Below are 22,118 nucleotides of genomic sequence, written 5' to 3' on the forward strand. Positions count from 1 at the left end.
GACAAACTTTGGTTTCCCGTCTGCACCACCCTAAGAGGGCTGGTTTCTCCGTGTCCCGAAACAATGGCTGTGTGCCTCTGAAAGAAGGCTACTCTCGAGCCTCATCCGCTGCCAAACAGACCAGTTTCTCCCTGACCGGAGATGGATTTCAGTGCAGACCGGAGGTTTTGTTTTTCTCCCAAACGAGAAAGCTAGCCATGCGTCTGCTGCCCTCCCTCTCCATTCGCTACGAGCAAGCCAGCCGCGTATTCAGCTGCCCGCTCTTTCCAAGCTCACGGATCTCTGCACCTCCACAGCTCCTGAGGCTCAGCGTCCCCCTCTCTTTTTTTCTCTAGTTGTAGGTTTTCCACTCTGCCAGCTTTCCAATGGTTCTGGACGGTGTGCACTCTGTTTTCCAGTTGTAGTTTTAAAATTGTTGTGGTAGGCAACAATTAGGTGTTTACCTTATGCTGTCATCTTGGTTTCCTCCAGCATGTATACTTTTGAGATTGGCTTTTTTCATTTGGCATAATTTCCTTGAGGTTCCTCCAAGATGTGTGTATCAACAGTTTGCTCCTTTTTCATTGCTGAGTAGTATCCCTTGGTGTGGACATCCCATGGTTAGTTTAGTCTTAGTCACCCATTAAAAGAAATTTGGACAGTTTACAGTTTGTGGCTATTAAGAATAAAGCTGCTATAAACACTCATGTACTAGTTCTTATGTGAAAATAAGAGATTTCTCTGGGATAAATACCCAAGTGTGGATTTCTGGGTTGTATGATTAGTACATTTTTAATTTTGAACAAAATTGCTGGGCTATTTTCCAGAGAGACTGTAATATCTTACATTTCTATCAGCAATGCATGAGTGATCCATTTTCCCTGCATCCTTGCCAGCATTTGGTGTTATTGCTATTTTTAATTTTTGTCATTCTCATATGTGTGTGCTGATATCTCATCGTAATTTTAATGTGCATTTCTCTAATGGCTAACAGTGTTCAAAATCCTTTCATGTGTTTATTTGCCACCAGTATATCCTCTTTGGTGAAATTGTGCCTTTTCTGTGTCATGTCCAGTTTTATAACTAGACTAGAGGCCCGGTGCATGAAATTCGTGCATTGGGAGGGGCGTTCCTCAGCCCAGCCTGCACCCTCTCCAATCTGGGACCCCTTGAGGGATATCCAACCACCCGTTTAGGCCCGATCCCAGTGGATCAGGCCTAAATGGGTGGTCAGACATCCCTCTCACAATCCAAGACTGCTGGCTCCCAACTACCCTCCCCTGCAGGCCTAGTGCCCCCCAATTGCCCTCCCCTTCTGACCTGGTCCCCCCCAACTGCCCTCCCCTGCAGGCCTGGGTCCCCCCCAACTGCCCTCCCCTCCAGGCCTGGGTCCCCCCCAACTGCCCTCCTCTGCCCGCCTGGTCACCCCAACTGCCCTCCTCTGCTGGCCTGGGCACTCCTAACTTCCCACAACTGCCCTCCCCTGCAGGCCATCTTGTGGTGGCCATCTTGTGTCCACATGGGGGAAGCCATCTTTGACCACATGGGGCAGCCATCTTGTGTCTTGGTGTGATGGTCAATTTGCATATTAGTCTTTTATTAGATAGGATTCTCTTTTGATGTTGAGTATTGAAGGTTATTTATATATTCTAGATAAATGTTTTTTTAAAAATATGTTTTTAATTATTTCAGAGAGAGGAAGAGAAAGAGAGAGGTGTTTGAGAGTAAGAGAGAGATGGAAATATTGATGAGAGAGAAACATCAATCGGTTTCCTCCCACACATGCCCCTACTCAGGATCAAACGCAAAATCTGGGTTTGTGCTCTAACCTGTAATCAAACTAGCAACCTTCTGATGCATGGGACGATGCATCAACAACTGAGCCACACCACTGGGCTAGATTAAGGCTTTTGTCTGATACGTGATCTTTGCCACTCTCTCCTAATCTCTAATTTGTCTTCTTTTTTTAGTCCTCACTCAAGGACATGTTTTTATTGATTTGAGAGAGAGAGGGAAAGAGAGAAAGATAGATAGAAAGATAGATAAATAGATGATAGATAGATAGATAGATAGATAGATAGATAGATAGATAGATAGATAGAAACATCGATTGGTTGGTTGCCTCTCATTCGAACCCTGATCAAGAATCAAACCCAAAACTTGGGTATGAGCCCTGACCGGAAATCAAACCCACCACCTGTTTGTGTACAGGAAGAACGTGTTTGGGACAAAACTCCAACGGAACCACAGTGGCCAGAACTCTAATTTGTCTTTTCATCCTTTGAATAGGGCCTTTTGCAGAGCAAACATTTTTTATTTTAATGTGGTCCAATTTATCTAATTTTCTCTCTTATAAATTAGGCTTTGGGTGTGAAGTCTAAGAACTCTTTACCTAGTCCTAGGTTTCAAAGATTCTCTCCTGTATTCTTTTCTGCAAGTTTTACATTAAAGTTTATGATCCATTTTTAGTGGGTTTTTGTTTGTTTGTTTGCATAAAGTGTGAGTTTTAAGTTGAGGTGTTTTGTGTGTTTTTTTTTGCCAATTATTCCAGCACCACTGCTTCAGAAAGCTATTCCTCCTCCATTGAATTACTTTTGAACTTTTGTCAAAAATTACTGGGCATATTTGTGGGTCTATTTCTGGGCTCCCTGTTCCATTCCATTGATCTATGTGTCCTTTCTCTCATTCAATGCATTACTATCGATTACTGTGATCAATACTTTTCTTTATTTTATTTTTCCCCATCACAATTTATCCCCCCCTCCCCTCCGCCATAACCTTCTTCTGCCTATGATCAGTTTTTAATATTGGTTTTTCCAATTGGTATCTTTTTTTGTTTATTTTTTCCTCAAAAATTTCTAAAATTAACTAATAATTAGATGCCATGAAGGTAACTAATTTTCTGATTTCTCTCATTCTTATTCTAGTAGGACACTGAGTCAACTGTGATAAAATCTCATCTTATCCTGTCCATCTGGATTTGTGGTTTATCCAGACAATCAAGAGGTTCTTCTTGTAAGTGCTAATGGCATGTGATGTATTAACAGTCTGGGAGTTTTCTCAAGTCCATTGAATTCATAGACTCATGAGATCATACACAGAAGCACTTGGAATCATCTGTAGGACAATGTAAGTGCTCAGTCTGTATCAGTTGACTTGTGCTGGTTACTTTATAATAACTTGTTTTTGTTATTTAGAGCAGAGAATGAACTGGGGCAGGAAAGAGAAGTTCTCATTTCTTGACTATTTAAATTTGCTAGAATCTTAACAAAGCTGCAAAGTAAACATTAGTACATTACTCTCACCTTAGAGAGGAGGAAGCTGAGCTTCTTGAAGAATGAATAACTGGCCAGGGTTATAGAGATTAGTGCAGTTCCTTTTATTTGGGGAAGGGTGGGTGGAGAGGTGATTTAGGCAAATAAGTAAGAGGCACCTACAGCCAAGTTTATATCATCCCCAGGAACTGTGGACTCTGATGGGGCTAATTCATCCATGCATAACCTTTTTAGGTAGAATGAGGTTGTGAAGGAAAAATATTTATCCATGTGTCTTTTCTGCTTTGCCATTCACAGATGCTTTCCCAGTTAAGGTCCCACTTGGTCATATTAATGTAAAATCCTGTTCTCTCTTCATAAGTCCTGTTTTCTTTGAAGTTCAAAGAGTCCAAGGATACTCACTCGGTCCAGAGTACCTGTCCTGTTTAGTCTCACTTCATCCTGAATCTGGACAGCCAGACACCACAGGGCCAGGCACCAAACACCTGGAGACCCCCCAATGGCCCACAGCCCACTGAACTTACTCAAACTAGCCCATCCACTCCTTCCCCCTGGAAATCACAATGAAGTCTGGGGCCCATGCTGTCCCTCACCTCTGCCTCCTGACTCCCCTACGTGGCCCTGCATGGTGTGATGGGCTTGTCCTCCTCAGAACTCCAACAATAAAATCTTCTTTCAATGACATTAGCTTCTCTGTGTCATCATTCAGTCACCTTCATAGATTAAAACCCCCGGCTACAACCAAGAGAGACAGGCACTTCTCATAAGTCATGCCACTGAACTCCCATCTTCAGGAAACGGCTCAGTGGAGCCAAGACCCTTCACAAAATCCCACAATTTTAATGCAGAGTCAGAAAAAACACTCAAAATTTTCCAACTTCAAATACCAGGTTTTTAAAAATATAACCTGACCTCGAGTCCCTTGAACTTCTCAGTCTTCACTCTAGAAGGATTGCTCTCAGTTTTAATTCATTTGGGCTCCTGCAATGGACTGAATTGTGTCTCTCCCAAATCCACATGATGGAGTCAGTGTGACTGTATTTGGAGATTGGGCCTTTAAGGAGGTGGTAGAGGTTAACTAAGATCCTAAGGGTGCCGTCCCCATCCAGTAAAACGGGTTTCCTCTCCAGAAGAGGAAAAGACATCAGCCCTTTCTGGGCCATGGGAGGGTGCATGTAAGCCAGGAAGAGCGCCCTCACCAGGCCCTGACCATGCTGACATCCCGAGGTGGAATTCCCGCCTTCAGAACTATAACAAAGTGATCTTCCTTTGTCCATGCCATCCAGTGTATGGTAGTTTGTTAGCACAGCGCGAGCTAAGCAGCTCCTCCTCATGTTTTCACCTTGGCAAATCACTTCTCTCTGAACTTTCGTTACCAACTTAACCGTGAGTGGTTTTATCTGTAAAGCCACAATTCTCAAATCAAGAACAGATCTCAGTTCTGCTTCTGATTTCGTTGCAGAAATCCACAAAAGACGATCTCACGGTAAACCAGACACCGCTTTAGAGGGCTGGAGACACAAGGAAACATGGAAAGCAGAGAAATGCAAGGAAACTCCACAAAATGATGAGGCCTTTTTAGGAGAGGAGAGACCCACAGCTGCTCTCGTCACTGGAGCTACAGCAAGATAATCTCACTGAAGACGGTGTAAGAGAAACTGGCTAAATGTTAGCCCACATTTAATGGCCACATATGGGCCAGAGTGACAGACTAAAATGCCAAGGACATCTGGCCACAGAGCACGTCCACACCTGCCCGCCTCTCTCCTGTGGCCTTTGCTCAGGGGCAGCAGCGCAGAGTTGGGGGGAGAGAAGGCAGGGCCCTCTGAGGCATCCTGGACCTTCACGGAGAGAAGGCCGCTGCCCTGCAAAGGCCCGAGGCTGGGCAGCACGGCTGAAAGAGATCTCCAGGAGCAGAAGGAGGCGAGACTGAAGAACCAAGAAAACGCCCCAGAAACCAAATAACCAGGCGGCTTGTCCGTAAAGCAGAGGAGTCCCTCACAGTTCTGACAACTGGTGACATGGCTGTGAAGCCCAGGGGGCTCTCCAGGGTCTTGTTAGTTCTCAAATACCAGGCTCTGCTGACGGGAAGGTCCTGATATTATCATCACATTTGAAGCCAGTGATGCACCGAATCAAACTGAAACCACAGCACTGCCAGATGCAGCTCAACTCCATTTGGAGCATCATCCCAGAGCCTGACAGGAGATGGAAGTGGTCCTAGCGCCAGTCACACCACAGGGAAGTCTGCTACCTTCTTTGAGATTACAGCTTTGTCTGGTTATTTAGTAAGCTTAAATCATGTGTGTATGTCATTGTGTTATGTATGTATGTTTGTGTGTATGTATGCATCTATATCTATTTATGTATCTATGTATATATCCTACCTAATAATAGACAAATGTGCAAATTGACTGCACCTTCGCTATGCCCAAGCCACGCCACGCCCACCAGCCAATCAGGACGACTATGCAAATTACCCCAACAAAGATGGCTGCTAATTTGCATATCAAGACAGCGTAGAAAGAAGCCAAGAGCTGCAGAAGGGAGCAAAGTTGCGGAGAAGCAAGCAAGCCGGGGGGAAGAGAAGGGAGAAGTGGAGGCAGGGCCAGGTGAGAAGGAAGGAGAGCAGGCGGGCTGGTGGAGAAGGGAGAAAAGCAGGGGGGCTGGCAGAGAAGGCGGGGCGGGGGACAAGGGAGGAGAGCAGGCGGGGCGGGGCAGAGTGCAGCAGGAAACCCTATTGCAGGATTTTTCCTGCAACAGGAACGCTAGTAGATAAATAAAACCACATATCTAAATTAAGTGGATTATTAGACCTAAATGTGTAACCTAAAACTATAAAATGTCTGGAAAAAAACGCAGGAGGAAATCTTTAGACCTTAGATACAGCTCTAAAAACACAATCAATAAAATAACAAATTGATAAACTGGACTTCATCAAAATTAAAAACTGCTATTCTTCAGAAGATGTTAGAAGACTGGAAGACAAGCCACAGATCACAGAATAGAAGGCAATATTTACAAAGCAAATATGTGATAAAGGACTTGTATCTATTCTAGAGTATATAAAGAACTCTTAAAACTCAGTACTAAGAAAACAAACAGCCTATTTTTTAAAATGGGCAAAGATTTCAGCAAACACTTTACCAAAGAACAAACACAAATGGCAAATGAGCACATAAAGAAAGGTGCAACATCATTCATCATTAGGGAAATGCAAATTAGAAGCAAAATGAGGTACCACTACGTACCTATTAGAATGGCTAAAATTTAAAAGACCGACCATACCATCCATGTGTTGCCAAGAATTGTGGTACAACTGGAAGCTGGTGGTGGGAATCTAAAATGGCCAAACTACTTTGGAAAACATTTGACAGTTTCTTAAGAAGTTAAGCATGCATTTATCATGTGATCTAGACATTCTAATCCTAGGTATTTACCCAAGAGAAAGAAAGCATGTGTCTATACAAACACTTCAACACAAATATTCTCATCAGCTTTATTTGTTATAGCCAAAAACTGGAAACAACCCAAATACCCGTCAACAGGTGAATGGATATAAGAAATTGTGGCAAAGCTATACAATGGAATAGTGCTCAGCAATAAAAATAATAGGCTGCTGACACATGCAGAGATATGGATGAGTCTCAAAATAATTATGCTGAGTTAAAGAAGAAGCTAGCCAACAAAGAGTAGAGACTGTGTGATTCCATTTATGTAAAACTCCCAAACATGCACATTCATAGTGACAGAGACCAAATCAGTGGTTGTTTGGAAATAGGAAGGTGAGGGCGAGGGGAGGGAGAAATTACAAAGGGGCACAGGAAACTTTGGGAGATGATGGATATGTTCACTGACTTGGTGATGAATGCCCCAGGGGTGTATACATATGTCAATCAATATGTACACTTTAAATATGTGAAGTTTGTTTTATGCATATTCTACCTCAAGAAAGTTGTTTTTCAAAAACAAAGAGATACCACTTCCTACCCACTAGATAGGCTACAATGAAAAGTTCTGCTAATACCAAGAGTGTGGAGAAGTGGGAACTTTCATCATTGCTGGGGGGGTCTAATTATGCACAACTATTTTGGAAAATTAACAGAATTTAACGAAGCTACACAAACACTTATCCTATGTGACCCAACAACTTCATTTCTTGATAATACTTGAGAGAAGAGAGTGCATGTGTCTACCAAAAACATGTGCACCTTTATTCATATTTACAAAAATGGAAAATTCATCAATAATAGAGTGGATAAATTGTGGTATATTTATACAAAGTACTACTGCACAGAAAAAAATAAACTATTATTACAAAGTGGCAACACATAAATGAATCTCAAAGACATAATATGGTATGAGATGAGCCACACATGAAGAAAAATATGCTCTTTGATTCCATTTTTATGAAGCCCAGAACAGGAAAAACTCATGGTAATACAGATTAAAAGTGTGGCTGCCTTTGGAGAAATGTTGAGTGGAAGGAGGCATAGTGAACTTTCTGGGGTGCTGGGGTTCTGTATGTCTATCCCTGTGTTGACTACAGAGAAATAGGTAAAAATTTCTTCAGTTAAAAACTTAAAATTGGTTTCATTGGAGTGACTCAGCACTTTTTCCTCAGGAAAAATTAAGTTATACATCCATGAAAAGTAAAACAGCAACAAATAAACAGATATTCACATTCCATGCTTTGAAGAGGGAGAGACTGGTAGGGAGAAAGAACGATGTGTAGAACATAATTTCAAGAAATCAGGCAGTGGAAACTTCACTCACCAAGAATTTCTAATCACACATAGGTAGTGGCATTGGCTGGATCTCGGGGATTCTTTTTTATTTTATTTTGCATTTTATTTATTTATTTTTTTAAGTACAATTTCCATTTATTTTCCCCCAGAGAACTTTTCTTCGCTCCTTTTTTTTTTTTAAATATATTTTATTGATTTTTTACAGAGAGGAAGAGAGAGGGATAGAGAGTCAGAAACATCGATGAGAGAGAAACATCGATCAGCTGCCTCCTGCACACCCCCTACTGGGGATGTGCCCGCAACCAAGGTACATGCCCTTGACCGGAATCGAACCTGGGACCCTTGAGTCCGCAGGCCGACGCTCTATCCACTGAGCCAAACTGGTTTCGGCTTTTCTTCGCTCCTTAAGGACTTAGCTCCTTGCATGGGCTTTGGAGGAGGTCGTGGGGCTGCACCCGCAGGTCTGAATCTGGGTGGGGGTGTTGGTCCTTCCGCACTTCAAGAGAATGATTCCCGAGTACCTTGCTGTGAATGGCGCAGCTCACACAGGAATGCAGCTTCACATACAGCTTGGGAAGCACATAGGCATCGAAGACACTCACTCTGGAGGTGTCACTCAGGGCTGCGGCCTCTACTATGTTTCCAATGACAAACTTCTTAATGGCCTCGTCCTTGGGCACGCATCGGGCACAGCTGGTGCAACGAATAGGCTGCACATGCCTTGGCCTTTTTTTTTTTTTTTAATATATTGTATTGATTTATTTATTTATTTATTTTTTTTATGAGGAAGGGAGAGGGGTAGAGAGTTAGAAACATCCATGAGAGAGAAACATCGATCCGCTGTCTCCTGCACACTCCCTACTGGGTATGTGCCTGCAACCAAGGTACATGCCCTTGACCGGAATCGAACCTGGGACCCTTGAGTCCGCAGGCCGACGCTCTATCCACTGAGCCAAACTGGTTTCGGCTTTTCTTCGCTCCTTAAGGACTTAGCTCCTTGCATGGGCTTTGGAGGAGGTCGTGGGGCTGCACCCGCAGGTCTGAATCTGGGTGGGGGTGTTGGTCCTTCCGCACTTCAAGAGAATGATTCCCGAGTACCTTGCTGTGAATGGCGCAGCTCACACAGGAATGCAGCTTCACATACAGCTTGGGAAGCACATAGGCATCGAAGACACTCACTCTGGAGGTGTCACTCAGGGCTGCGGCCTCTACTATGTTTCCAATGACAAACTTCTTAATGGCCTCGTCCTTGGGCACGCATCGGGCACAGCTGGTGCAACGAATAGGCTGCACATGCCTTGGCCTTTTTTTTTTTTTTTAATATATTGTATTTATTTATTTATTTATTTATTTTTTTTATGAGGAAGGGAGAGGGGTAGAGAGTTAGAAACATCCATGAGAGAGAAACATCGATCCGCTGTCTCCTGCACACTCCCTACTGGGTATGTGCCTGCAACCAAGGTACATGCCCTTGACCGGAATCGAACCTGGGACCCTTGAGTCTGCAGGCCGATGCTCTAGCCACTGAGCCAAACCGGTTAGGGCATGGCCTTTTTTGGTCATCTTGGAAATGAGGACCTGAGAGAGCTAATTTTATTTTTTTCATTGATTGATTTTTTAGAGAGAGAGAAAGAGAGATCGATTTGTTGTTCCACTTACTTGTGCATTCATTAGTTGATTCTTGTATATGCCCTGACCAGGGATCAACAAGTTATTCTTAAAGACCTACATATAGATGCAACCTTGGTGTATCCGGACGATGCTTTAACCCAGTGGTCGGCAAACTGTGGCTTGCGAGCCACATGCGGCTCTTTGGCCCCTTGAGTTTTTAGCAAAGGCCAGCTTAGGAGTACCCTAATTAAGTTAAAAACAATGTACTTACCTATATAGTTTAAGTTTAAAAAATTTGGCTCTCAAAAGAAATTTCAATTGTTGTACTGTTGATATTTGGCTCTGTTGACTAATAAGTTTGCCGACCAATGCTTTAACCAAATGAGCTACCCGGCCAGGGCTCTCAGGGATTCTTAATTGGTCTGACTTCTCCCTTCCCTAATCCTGGTTGTCTATATTTATTTCAAGGGATCTGATGGAATTTTTTAAATTGGAATTTCAATTTATTGTTGTAAATGTTCGAGAAATCACACTATGACATGAATGCCTCACTTTCCTAAGTTAGGAGCTTACTGCTCCATCCCAAACCCTTTTTTCTGAGCTGAGGGATCTCAGGATCCATGTGTCTAAATGCATACTTACCTGGGCTCTCAAGCACAACATATTCCAAATTGGACTCATCACCTATCTCCTACCTACCCTATCCCCCTCCAGGTTTATCCACCATCCTGTATTCCTCATAATTGGCCCATCAGAAACCCCAAAATCAAGCTAGCTTTTCCCCTCTACCTTATATCGCCTCATCCAAGCAATAAAAAATTCTGCTGATTCTGATCCCTCCGTATCTTTTATCTCCTCTTGTGCATCCTGCATTCTTCTAGCTCAGCCTTTTATCTTGTAGATTGTAATAGCAGTTTCCCAAAGTATGGTTTGTAGTCCACAGTACTCCTAAGAGACCATAAAATTATAAAAAATGAAAGCTTGTTTTCATTTTTAAGGACTACTGATGTACAATTCCATATATTTTCATTTGCATATGCAACAAAGATTTAATTATTAATAACCACATAAGTGAGTTGCTAAGGATTACTGAAATATTGCATTAATAAATTAAAATTAGTCAGTAATAGGGTTTACTGGTTAAACTCCATTCTACAAAGAAATCTGGCTGAACGCAATGTTACTGTACAAGAGTCGTTGGAATTACCCTAATCTTCAGAAAGGATGCCTGTTATCAGTGTCATGGTTTTCAGTTCCTGCTTTTTATTGCTTTTTAATTCTAACTTCCCATAAATGTAGATTTGTACCACACTGCTCTAGGTTTATAGTTATTCTTAAAGATCTATATACATTTTGATTTAAGTAGTAACCATACACAATTCTAATGCTAAAGTAGATGTATATATAATCCCACCAAATTTTGGTTTAAGAAAATGATGTTGCATTGGAATGACTCAGCACTTTTTCCTCAGGAAAGTGACAAAGGTAGGGTAAAGGTAGTTATGGGATCATTTCTTACCCCCGCAAGGTGGGCCACAATCAAAAGAGTTAGAAGATCACTTCTTTACTATCATCTTGCCTTTAATTCTTCCTTCTTTCTGCACACACACACACACACACACACACACACACACACACACAGAGTCACTTTAGACTGTACTACCAAAGGGTGGGTGATCTTTTTTACACAAAAATATAATTGTGTTATTTCTCTTGCTCAGACTATTCCAGAGTTTCTACGTGGCCTTCAGCATTTATTATTAACATATTTTACATACTTTGCCTTTTAATAACAAATGCATAATAAGTAAAGCTTTTGACCTCCTTCAGAGAAAAACATCCATATACACATACACACAATATAATTTTACATAATTCAGAGGTTTTGCAACACTCCTAAGGTCCATCCATAGATCTAAGGATCCCTCACTCAGCTTATATAATTTTAAAAAGTGAATCTTAGCCCTAGCCGGTTTGGCTCAGTGGATAGAGTGTCAGCCTCGTGGACTGAAGGGTCTTGGGTTCGATTCCAGTCAAGGGAACATACTTCGGTTGCAGGCTCAATCCCTAGCATGTGTGGGACGCAACCAATTAATGTCTCTCTTATAGCCATGTCTCTTTCTCTCTCTCTGTCTCTCTCCCTCCCTTCCACTCTCTCTAAAAATCAATGGGAAAATATCCTCGGATTAACAGAAATAAAACCTATATAATAAAAGCCTAAATGACCGTTACGGTGGAATGACCAGAACGAGTGGTCGTTATGATGCACCCTGACCATCAGGGGGCAGATGCTCAATGCAGGAGCTTCCCCCTGTTGGTCAGTGCACTCCCACAGGGGAAGCGCCACTCAGTCAGAAGCTGGGCTCACAGCTGGTGAGTGCAGCGGTGGTGGTGGGAGTCTGTCTCGCCTCCACAGCAGCACTAAGGAGCAGCGAGCTGAATGGTAAGGAGCAAGGGATCCTGGATTGTGAGAGGATGTCCAACTGCCGGCTTAAGCCCGATCAGGCCTAAACTGGCAGACAGACATCACCCGAGGGTCACAGACTGTGAGAGGGTGCAGGCCGGGCTGAGGGACACCTTCTCCCACCCCAGTGCACAAATTTCATGCACCGAGCCTCTAGTAATAAAATAAATAAATAAATAAATAAAAAGTGAATCTTCTTTGAATAGCATAAAAGATCTTTTGCCTCTTAGCCAAACTCTTAATTCCCACTCCCCACTTTGAATTTTCAGAACACACCATGTCCTCTCTTATACCTCCTTATTTATTTATTTTATTTTTATTTTTTAAAATATATTTTATTGATTTTTTTACAGAGAGGAAGGAAGAGGGAATAGAGAGTTAGAAACATCGATGAGAGAGAAACATCGATCAGCTGCCTCCTGCACACCTCCTATTGGGGATGTGCATGCAACCAAGGTATATTCCCTTGACTAGAATCGAACCTGGGACCTTTCAGTCCGCAGGCCGATGCTCTATCCACTGAGCCAAACAGGTTAGGGCTTATACCTCCTTTAAAAAAAAATTTTTTTTTAAATTTTACAATAGTTTGAGATTTACATAAAATTGCAAAGATAGTACAGATAGTTTCTGTACACCCATACTCACTTTCCCCTATTATTAACATCTTACATCAGTATGGGACATTGTTAAAAGAAATGAATCAATATTGATATGTTATTATTAAAGTTCATGCTTTATTCAGATTTCCTTAGTTTTTACCAAATATTCTTTTTCTTTTTTTAAATCCTGACTGAAGATATTTTTTCCATGATTTTTAGAGAGAGTGGAAAGGAGGGAGAGAGGGAGAAACATCGATGTGAACGAGACACATTGATTGGTTGCCTCCCACATCCCAGCTGGGATCAGGGACCAAGCCTGCAACTGAGGTGCTGCCCCTGACTGGAATCCAACCCGTGACCCTTCAGTCTGTGCACTGATGCTCCTTCCACTGAGCCAAGCCAGCGAGGGCCCAAATGTCCTCCTTTTCCAGGATCCTACCCAGGGCACTATATTACATTTAGTTATCATGTCCTTTTTATCTTAGTTCATCTTGGCTATAACAGTATTTCATACTTTCCTTGTTTCTGATGACTTGGACAGTTTTGAGGAGTACTGATCAAGTATTTTGTAGAATAAACCTTAAGATTTTCTTCATGTTTTTTTCTCATGATTAGGCTAGGGTTATGCGTTTTGGGGAAGAAGATAATAGAGGTCACACACATTTTATCACATCATATCTAGAATACATACCATCAACTTATCACTGCTGCCATTGACCTTGCACACATGGCTGAGGTGATGTTGATTACATTTTCCCACTGGAAGACCACTCTTCCCCATCCTTCCCACCCTGTGCTTTTTGGAAGGAGGTCCCTATTCATAGCCCACAGTGAAGGAGCAGGAAGTTATACTCCACTTCTTGAGGGCAAAGGACCACATAAATTACTGGGAATCCACTTACATGGGATATTTGTCTATTCTCCCTTTCTTTTATTTTTAAATGTGTCTTACCTCTCTCTGAAATGCTGGAATAACAGAACAACCCCAACATGTCAATGGCTTAACACACGATTAATTTCTTGCCCATGTCATGACATCTATCACGGTTCAGCAAGTGGTCTGTTTGTTCTCCACAGTCTTTCAGGCACCCAGGCTCTAGCGGGTCCCCCACGGGGGGAACTACGCCTTCTGACACATCCAGCTTTTCCCAGTTGCCAAGGCAGACGAAGGGCACTGGAGGGTTTTGCACCAGCAATTAAGTGCTTCAGCTTAGATGTGACACAAGTCAATTCCACCCACAGCTCTGCCACTCCAGGGGGGCGGGGAATCTAATCCTCCCCTGAGCCCCAAAGGAGGGCAACCAGGCAGGAGGGAGCCTGGAAGTTTCCACCGCAGTCTCCTACCCCCTGCCCAGGAACAACACGCTGTCTCCCTCCAGGTCTCCTTCAGCTGAAATGCTGTGAAGCCTTCACTCTCTCCTCCCCACAGACCTGGGTTCCCCCCATGCTCCTCGGCACTCTGTACAGACCAACGTTAAAGCAGCTGTTACACTGGATGTAACTGCTGGTTTGCATGTCTTGAAGGGAAAACAATCATGCTTCTCCACCTTAGGATCATCCTCAGCATTAATACAGTGTCTCCTACATAGAAGATATCCAATCAACTTTTATCATTTATTGAGTTAATTAATGGACAAAATACTAAACGTTATAGCCAGGTGTTACACGAGACCTTCTTCCATAATTCAATTGCTCATATTATAATTGCTTCGCAATTGAAGTAAAAAAAATTTCCCCCTTACTGACTTTAAATGAAGTGTCGAATTATACCTTCAAAAATGTTTTACCTACACTGGCATAAGGAATCCTGTGTCTCAAACATGTGGTCTTATTTCTAATTTATTCCAGAGGTCCAAGGTAACTTTGATTAAAAAATTATCCTCTCTCTTTTTAAAATTCTAGGCTATCTTGTGTAATTGCTTTCTGATGTTTGTGAGGCCTGCCCTTCCACAATTTGTGGTTGGTTTTTATTTGCAAATTTGTATTGCTTTCTTGCATCACTTGTAATGTCAGAATCCTATTTTAACACAAGTGGTCAAGCGAAGAGAGCAACACCTTAATTGTAGGTGAAATGCATGTTTTTACACCATGAATTTGGCAATTTTGCTAAATGTCTACATTGTACATCTGAGCGTGCTTCTCACTGGGAAAGCAGAGGAATGTCAGCCTCAGAGAGCTCATAATGATGAATGTAAGGACATTATGACAGTAAACCACAGTGATTGACAATAAAGTCATAGATGACATGTGATTGACATGTGTGTTCGATCCCCTGAGTTCAAGGCTGGCATGCTCCAGATGCAGAGTGGGTTGGGGGGAGAGAAACTGGAGGTACAGAGGCTACTTGGAAAGTCATGTCAGTAGTCCCATAATGAAATTCAAGTCTCAACCAGATTCCATACACCACAGTTCACAGTACCTAACTTGCAATGTGACTGACTTTCTGACATATGGAAGGTATTTTAAGTGTAGTTTTTGTATATTTAGGTTCATTTTATTCCCAAAATTAGTACTCATGTATGTATGTGTGGTAACTTTTCTATTCCAGAAGATAACACATTAAAAAAAAACACTTTAAAATATTTTTACTTGCTAAATGTTGAAACATTCATTCATTTTTAAAGCAGTTAGCCAGTCTATATTTTTATAACACTTCTAACTTACTACGCTACTCTTTAATTGGAAATCATTTTGAACCAGCTGTCAAGGAAACTATTTTCCAAAATAAATGTGTGAGAAACTGGTACTGGATCCTATCACCTTTGGGTCAGCTCACGGTGAGACCTGTGTGTAAATGGTGCCATGTTTGTGAGTTCAGTTCCTATTTGACTGAGTTGATTCTGTGCCAGCAATCAGTTATCTCACAAAGGTATAATACTGACCCGAGGATGAGGGGTGAGAAGTCCTGTGGCTGCATCCAAAACAACTTGGAGTGAAGCCAAAAGAGAGAATAACATCATCTTCAATGAAATGTGTACATGTAAATTATTGCTAATAACAAGTTAAGCATATGCCATGGCTGGCATGGCTCAGTTGGTTGGGCATTGTCCCATGCACCAAGAGGTTGCCGGTTCGATTCCCAGTCAGGGTACATACCCACGCTGTGGGCTGGATTTCTGATGTGGGGTGTGCAGGAGGCAGCCAACCAATGTATCTTTCTCACATCGATGTTTCTCTCTCTCTCCTTTTCCCTTCCTCTCTAAAATAGATGAAAAATCTTTTGTTTTCTTAAGAAGTTAAGTATATTATCTTATTTGCTTGCCAAGGGTAGAAATAAAGTTTCTGTTTGTCAAAAGGGAGAAAATTAGTACAACCTAAGTGTATGATCTTATTCCCCTATTTTCAACAATTTTGTTTTCTCCTCCAACATTTTGTAATGTTATCGAGCTAATTCAAAGATTGAAATCACGCCCTAGCTGGTTTTGCTCAATGGATAGAGCATTAGCCTGTAGACTGAAGGGTTCTGGGTTCGATTCGGGCAAGGGCACATGCCTGGGTTGTGGGCTCGATCCCCAATAGGGGGCATGCAGGAGGCAGCCAATCGATGATTCTCTCTCATCATTGATGTTTCTATCTCCCTCTCTCTTTCTCTCTGAAATAAATAAAAATATATTTAAAAAAATATTGAAATCACTAATTTCTAGTTCAATGAATGAAAATTTAATGAATATGCAGTTGCATTGGCACAAATGTAAAGAGCATAGAGAACCTTACACCTGAACATCTTACTTAATAAAGAAATGAAATCAGAGAACTCTTCTGAAAAGAGGAAATGAAAGTAGGAACATTTCCATCTCTTTGCAAACAAAATTACATTGCCACATGTTTGAAAAATCAGTTAGCTATTTCATTATAATTTCTCAATGTTGAATGCCCAATTATTGTGTAAATTCAGAAGGGATTTTTGTAACTTGACCAAAGTGGGAAGGAAAACATTTGTTTATCACATGAAAAGGGGAAATGAGATCCAGCCAAGTTCTATTTGCATTGACCTGGAAGCTTAAAGAAAACAGAAATAATAGCGTGTTCAGAAAGTATTCATAAAGAAATCAAAAGTCATCCAGAATTATCAGTTGCTCACATACCAAGCATATTGATTTTTAAGATAGTCTCTAATTGCTCAATGGCATTGCCTGGTATTAGACCAACCTCTTAGAGAAAACTCACTTTTAAAATAAATATATAAAAAAAGGGTTTGCATGACTCTAGCAGGAACTAAAATCAGACAAGAGATAGGCAAATAAGTTATAGTATGTCCATAGAATATCTTCCCTTTTCACTTCAGTTTTTACAAGTGAACATGGTTCACTGAACAGACCCTGGGATGGCCCTGAATCGGAATCCCCACTCTGCCACTTAGTAGGTATATTTCTGTGGCCAAGTAACTCTCCTCGGGGACACATAGTCTTTCCTCTGTAAATGGAAATAATGCCTACCTCAAGGCCCCTGCAAGAATGACAGGTCATGTTTATTAAGTAACTAACTTGGTAAGCATTCCATAAACAAAAGCCAGTATCATCTATCTTTCCCTTTTCCTTTATCTCTGGGTAATCACCAATCTTGATGAGTCAAACCTCCTAAATATCTCTTGAACCCTACCCCGCCATCATCTGCCATCTGGATTACTAGTCACTTAAAACATATAAATATATATGTTCGAGAGAGGGGAGAGAGAGAGAGAGAGGAGAGAGAGAGAGAGAGAGAGAGAGAGAGAGAGAGAGGGAGAGAGAGAGAGAGAGAGAAACACCGATGTGAGAGAGAAACATCAATTGATTGCTTCCCATATGAACCCCAGCAGGTGACTGAACCAGCAACCTAGGTGTGTGTGTCCTGACCGGAAATCCAACCGGCAATGTTTCGGTGCATAGGACGACACTCCAACCAACTGAGCCACCCCAGCCTGGGCTACTGGTCATCTCTCTGGCAGCAGTCCCTGAATCCAATCTAGGGTGATTTTTTTAAAGCTTTTGATCCTGTTACTTTCCAGTTTAATGCTTATGAATAGCTTCTCATTGTCTTGGGGATTACGTCTCAAATCGCACTGCCATGCTCACCCCTCCAACCTCACTTCTCTTCACCAGACATCTCGCCCTTCTCTCAGTGTCTGCATGGCAGATGGAGGAAAGAGCAGGAGTGAAGACGCAGAAGAGGGCGAGTGCATGGCAGATGCCAGCAAGGGTAAAGTCGCTGTCACTGGTGGGAGAATGCATGCAGATTTCACTAGGCTAGTGCTATGTATTAGGCTTAGTGATTGCGTGGTGGGTTTCAAACACAATAATGTGTAGCACGGTATTGATTGGCACTACAGTAGAATTAATTCCTCTGGTGTGTGTTAAATCTCATTATTTCCTCTTGGTTTGAACCTGACTCAACACACAACAACAGCAAGACGGTGGAGTAAATTAAATGCACAAGTTAAATGACTTCTGGAATTTGGATCGTGTCAGAAGACTCCGGAAAGAAATGATCCTGCTATTTTGCAAAGAGCGGGGGATTAAATGACAGCTATATTGAGAGCTAAAAGAACAGAAAGTGATCGCACATGCTTGCGGGGGAAACACTGGTCTGAATTAGGCAGACCCAAATTATTTACCATTTGCCAGCGTTCCATGCACCCCAGGACCCAATACAATTTAGCCTTTGGGTGGGGGTCAAGCCCTGCTCCTGAGGCCGGAAATGTTCCCAGGGACGTCCCTCTGACCCACAGCCAGGCTGCTGGCTGCGCAGGGAGCAGATGCTGGGAGTGCCCGTCCTGTTTCCAAGGCTGTTTGTTATACAGCCAGACGAAGGCCAGCAGCTCCACTGGTTGAGTGAGGAATGACTTCACCTTAACCTTTCAGCCCTGGAGAGGGGCAAGGTGTTGTTCCTCCTCTACCCTCGGCTCCCACCCTCCCAACTCGCCCACCCCTGCACCTCCCAGGAGCGATGCTGCCTCAGCAGAGGTGAGACCAAGCTCTCTGCATCCCCGAGCCCAACGCCACAGGGATGGGAGCCGAGCAGCTGCCCAGCCATGGTCCCCCAAGCGGCTCAACGGCTCCAAGGAAACAGATTGCTTCACTGGCAAGTGATTATTTCTGCTCTTTGACGAAACCCATGCCAATGCCCCCTTCATTAAGACAAACGATGCTGATTGACCGATGCCCATCATTTTAGAAGGCTTTTTCCCCCATGCAGTTTTCATGTTCCTCAAAAAGTAATTTCAATTACTTAATGCTAACAGAGAAAACAGGATTGCAGAAGCAGTCACAAAAAGTAGTGATGGCATAAATTAAAGTGAAAAGGACTATGAAGACGGAGAGGTCTGTCCCAATTGTCGGAGTCACTGAAAACCCAACACCAAGGCTTACCTCCGGGGTTAATGGAGACCCGAATCATGGAACCAAACAGCCATTGTCAGGAAACCACTTGAATCTCTAGGGCTCTCACTTCCCACTCTCCAGTCACAGTCTGATCGGAGCAAGTCTAAATCAAATAGTCTAGATAATAGTGTAGTGGGTATAAATTCGCATACCGTGAGTGGGTGCAAGAAACATCACTTTGCTTTATTTTTCTAAATCAAACAAAGCTTATCTCTAAGTCCCACTTCCCCAAGTGGTGAGGCATTGAGTCCTTTTAGCTTCTTTAGCGGATGCTGTTTTAACACAGGGAGCTTTCCAGCCCAGGAGCTTCCCAGCCCAGGAGCTTCCAAGCATCTCAAGAAACTACAAAGTCCAGAAACTGCAAAGCTTGAGGAAGACCTCAGAGCTCCAGGCCATGCCTGAGATGTTCACACAGGGGTTAGAGCCCACACTGCCGAGGCGCATTCAAAGGCAGGAAGCGCGTTTTCCGAGATCCGTGGAATCCCAAGGCAGGGCAATGGGTGTTCCGGGTTCCCAGCAGCTGCATGCCCTCCAAGAGGCTCCTTGCCATTGCTCTCTCTGGGCCCCACTGGAAGTGGGGATGCAGGGCCCTGACACCCTTTGAACCAGGAAGTCCAAAGACCCATCATCTTAGCTCTGGCCACATTTGCCTCCTCAATGCCCCTGGCCTCAGTGACTCTCCTCTCCTCTTTCTCCTCCCCCTCAATGACTGAGTCTCCCAAACGAAAGCCTGCATGAGATGTAGTGTCGCAGGAGCTTGGCAACTTGTGCTTTATTCCAAGAACTACAAAGGCTATTCTTGTGAGAGCTTTCTTCAGTCTTTTAAAAATATTAATTATGCAATAAAATGATTCTACCAAAATGGCACGGTACTGAGATAGTCTCTCAGGTTACTTTCTATATAGCTTAGATGCCACTTTACTGCTCAGTGAAAATGAACATTTAACTTCTTTCCTTTTTTGCGGGGGAGGGAGGTGGGCTCAGGACAACCTTAGCCCACACCTCTTCTCCCTCCAGCAGTTTCTGTGACTTTCCTTGGTCCTGCAAGGAACAGACAAGGTTGCCACATAGCAGAAGGGGTCAGAGTGAAGAACCTCCATGGCCTGGGCCCGGGGTCTGGCCACATCAGTCAGCACCACTTCTGCCACATGTTCCAGAGTCGGAATGTTGAAGTCTATAGTCTGGAGTGGGCCTCTGTGATCTCAGGCCACAACTCAGGGGACTGGAGACAGGGAGCAGTCCCTCCCCACTTTGTGGCCTCCTCCTCAGAGGAGTAGTGAACCCATGCCCTGGCTGCACTAGCCTGAGGAAGGGTGTCACGTGACCTCTCCTGTGTCTCGAGCCCTGCAGTGCAGCAAGGTAAATGTACACAGGAGTCAAATCCCTGCACAGCTGCTGACCCACACATCCCTTGCCCACTCTGGACATTGGTTTCCTTAAATTTTAAAATGAGAACACATAAAAGCTTCATATCTCATAGGATTATTCTGAGGATTAAATTATTTAGTATCTATGCCCTGATGTTCCCTTCCCCATCTCCAGCAGTCCTCTCTTCCTCAGGTATCAGCAGTCCCAAACCGAATTTCTTTCCAATGAAATCTTAGATGTAAGAATCCCTTTCCACGTCCAGCGTGGTCCAGGGTTCCGGTTCAGGGTTCGAGTTCTGGAGAAGGGCCGCACACAAACGAATGGAGACTTGAAGAAATTCAATTTGGCGAAATGGGGGGCCAGGCGGTAGTCCACCTCTAGTGGGAGAACTAACAACTGCTCTGGCTCTGCCATCCCTTTTATTGAGGCTTTGGGGAAAACATCTTAGTCAAGATAAACAGAAATATACATGTAGCCCTTAGGCAGGAAATAACAAAAACTTAATGGGACAAACCAAGGTGGAAGCTGCTTCAGCTAACAATATCTCAACTAAAGGGTGAGTGGTTAGAGCAATTAAGGTTGTTGACCAGCCTTCCTGGCTTCCTGGCAACATCTCTCTTTTAGTGAAACTGATTTGTTTCCGGCACTTAGAGACCACTGATCTGTGTTCAGATGAGCTGAACAGAAGAAAGATGACCATAAAATTAACTGCAAGAATGTTCCTGAAAAATATGACTGAGTTCACACATACAGAAGAATGCTGAAGACTTCAAAATAGTCATCATTATTGAGGAATTCTGCACATTCCTGTGTATGGATGCCATTATTTAGTATTTTGCTCATTGCAAGTCACATATGCTGAAAGAAGAAAGCTTAGAAAATGCCAAAAAATACAAAGTAAATAAAAAATCTGAGAGGTGTTCGTAAATAACCACTGCAAACATTTCAGTGTATGTTTTTAGTTCTTTCTCTAACACATTTTTAACCTTTTATCACAAAATACATATGTATATTTTTAAAATTCAAGTAAAGTGTTATAAATGTGATGGTGAAAATAGCCCTAGCCCTAACCAGTTTGGCTCAGTGGATAGAGCGTCGGCCTGCAGACTCAAGGGTCCCAGCTTTGATTCCAGTCAAGGGCATGTACCTTGGTTGCAGGCACATACCCAGTAGGGGGTGTGCAGGAGGCAGCTGATTGATGTTTCTCTCTCATCGATGTTTCTAACTTTCTATCCCTCTCCCTTTCTCTCTGTAAAAAATCAATAAAATATATTTTAAAAAAAGAAAAATAGCCCTAATCTTTCTCATGTAATGCCCAACATTAGAGGTAATCCCTTTATCACTTTTCTAGCTATTCCTTCTAGTATTTACTGCCATATGTCTCAAGACCATGTTTATTCTACTATTTCTCAATTTTCAAGCATAGATATTTTCTTTCTATTTATCTCCACCAAGGAAGATGAAAATTAGCTCTCTCTCAATTCCCCCTGCCATTGCTGTTCTTCTTTTTTATTTTTAAAAAGTCTTTATTGTTGAAAGTATGACATATGTCCCCTTTTTTCTCCCATTGACCTGTTCCTCTTTATAAGCATTCGCACTCACCGGTGAGTATAATATGATAACATAATTTGGTTGTTTCCATTCTTAAGTTTTTTCTTGGTATTAGTCATTGTTTTTCTGTTTGCTTAGCTTTCCACATACTTATTCATGTACTA

Source organism: Cnephaeus nilssonii (assembly GCF_951640355.1).
Source record: "Cnephaeus nilssonii genome assembly, chromosome: 6".
Lineage (NCBI taxonomy): Eukaryota > Metazoa > Chordata > Mammalia > Chiroptera > Vespertilionidae > Cnephaeus > Cnephaeus nilssonii.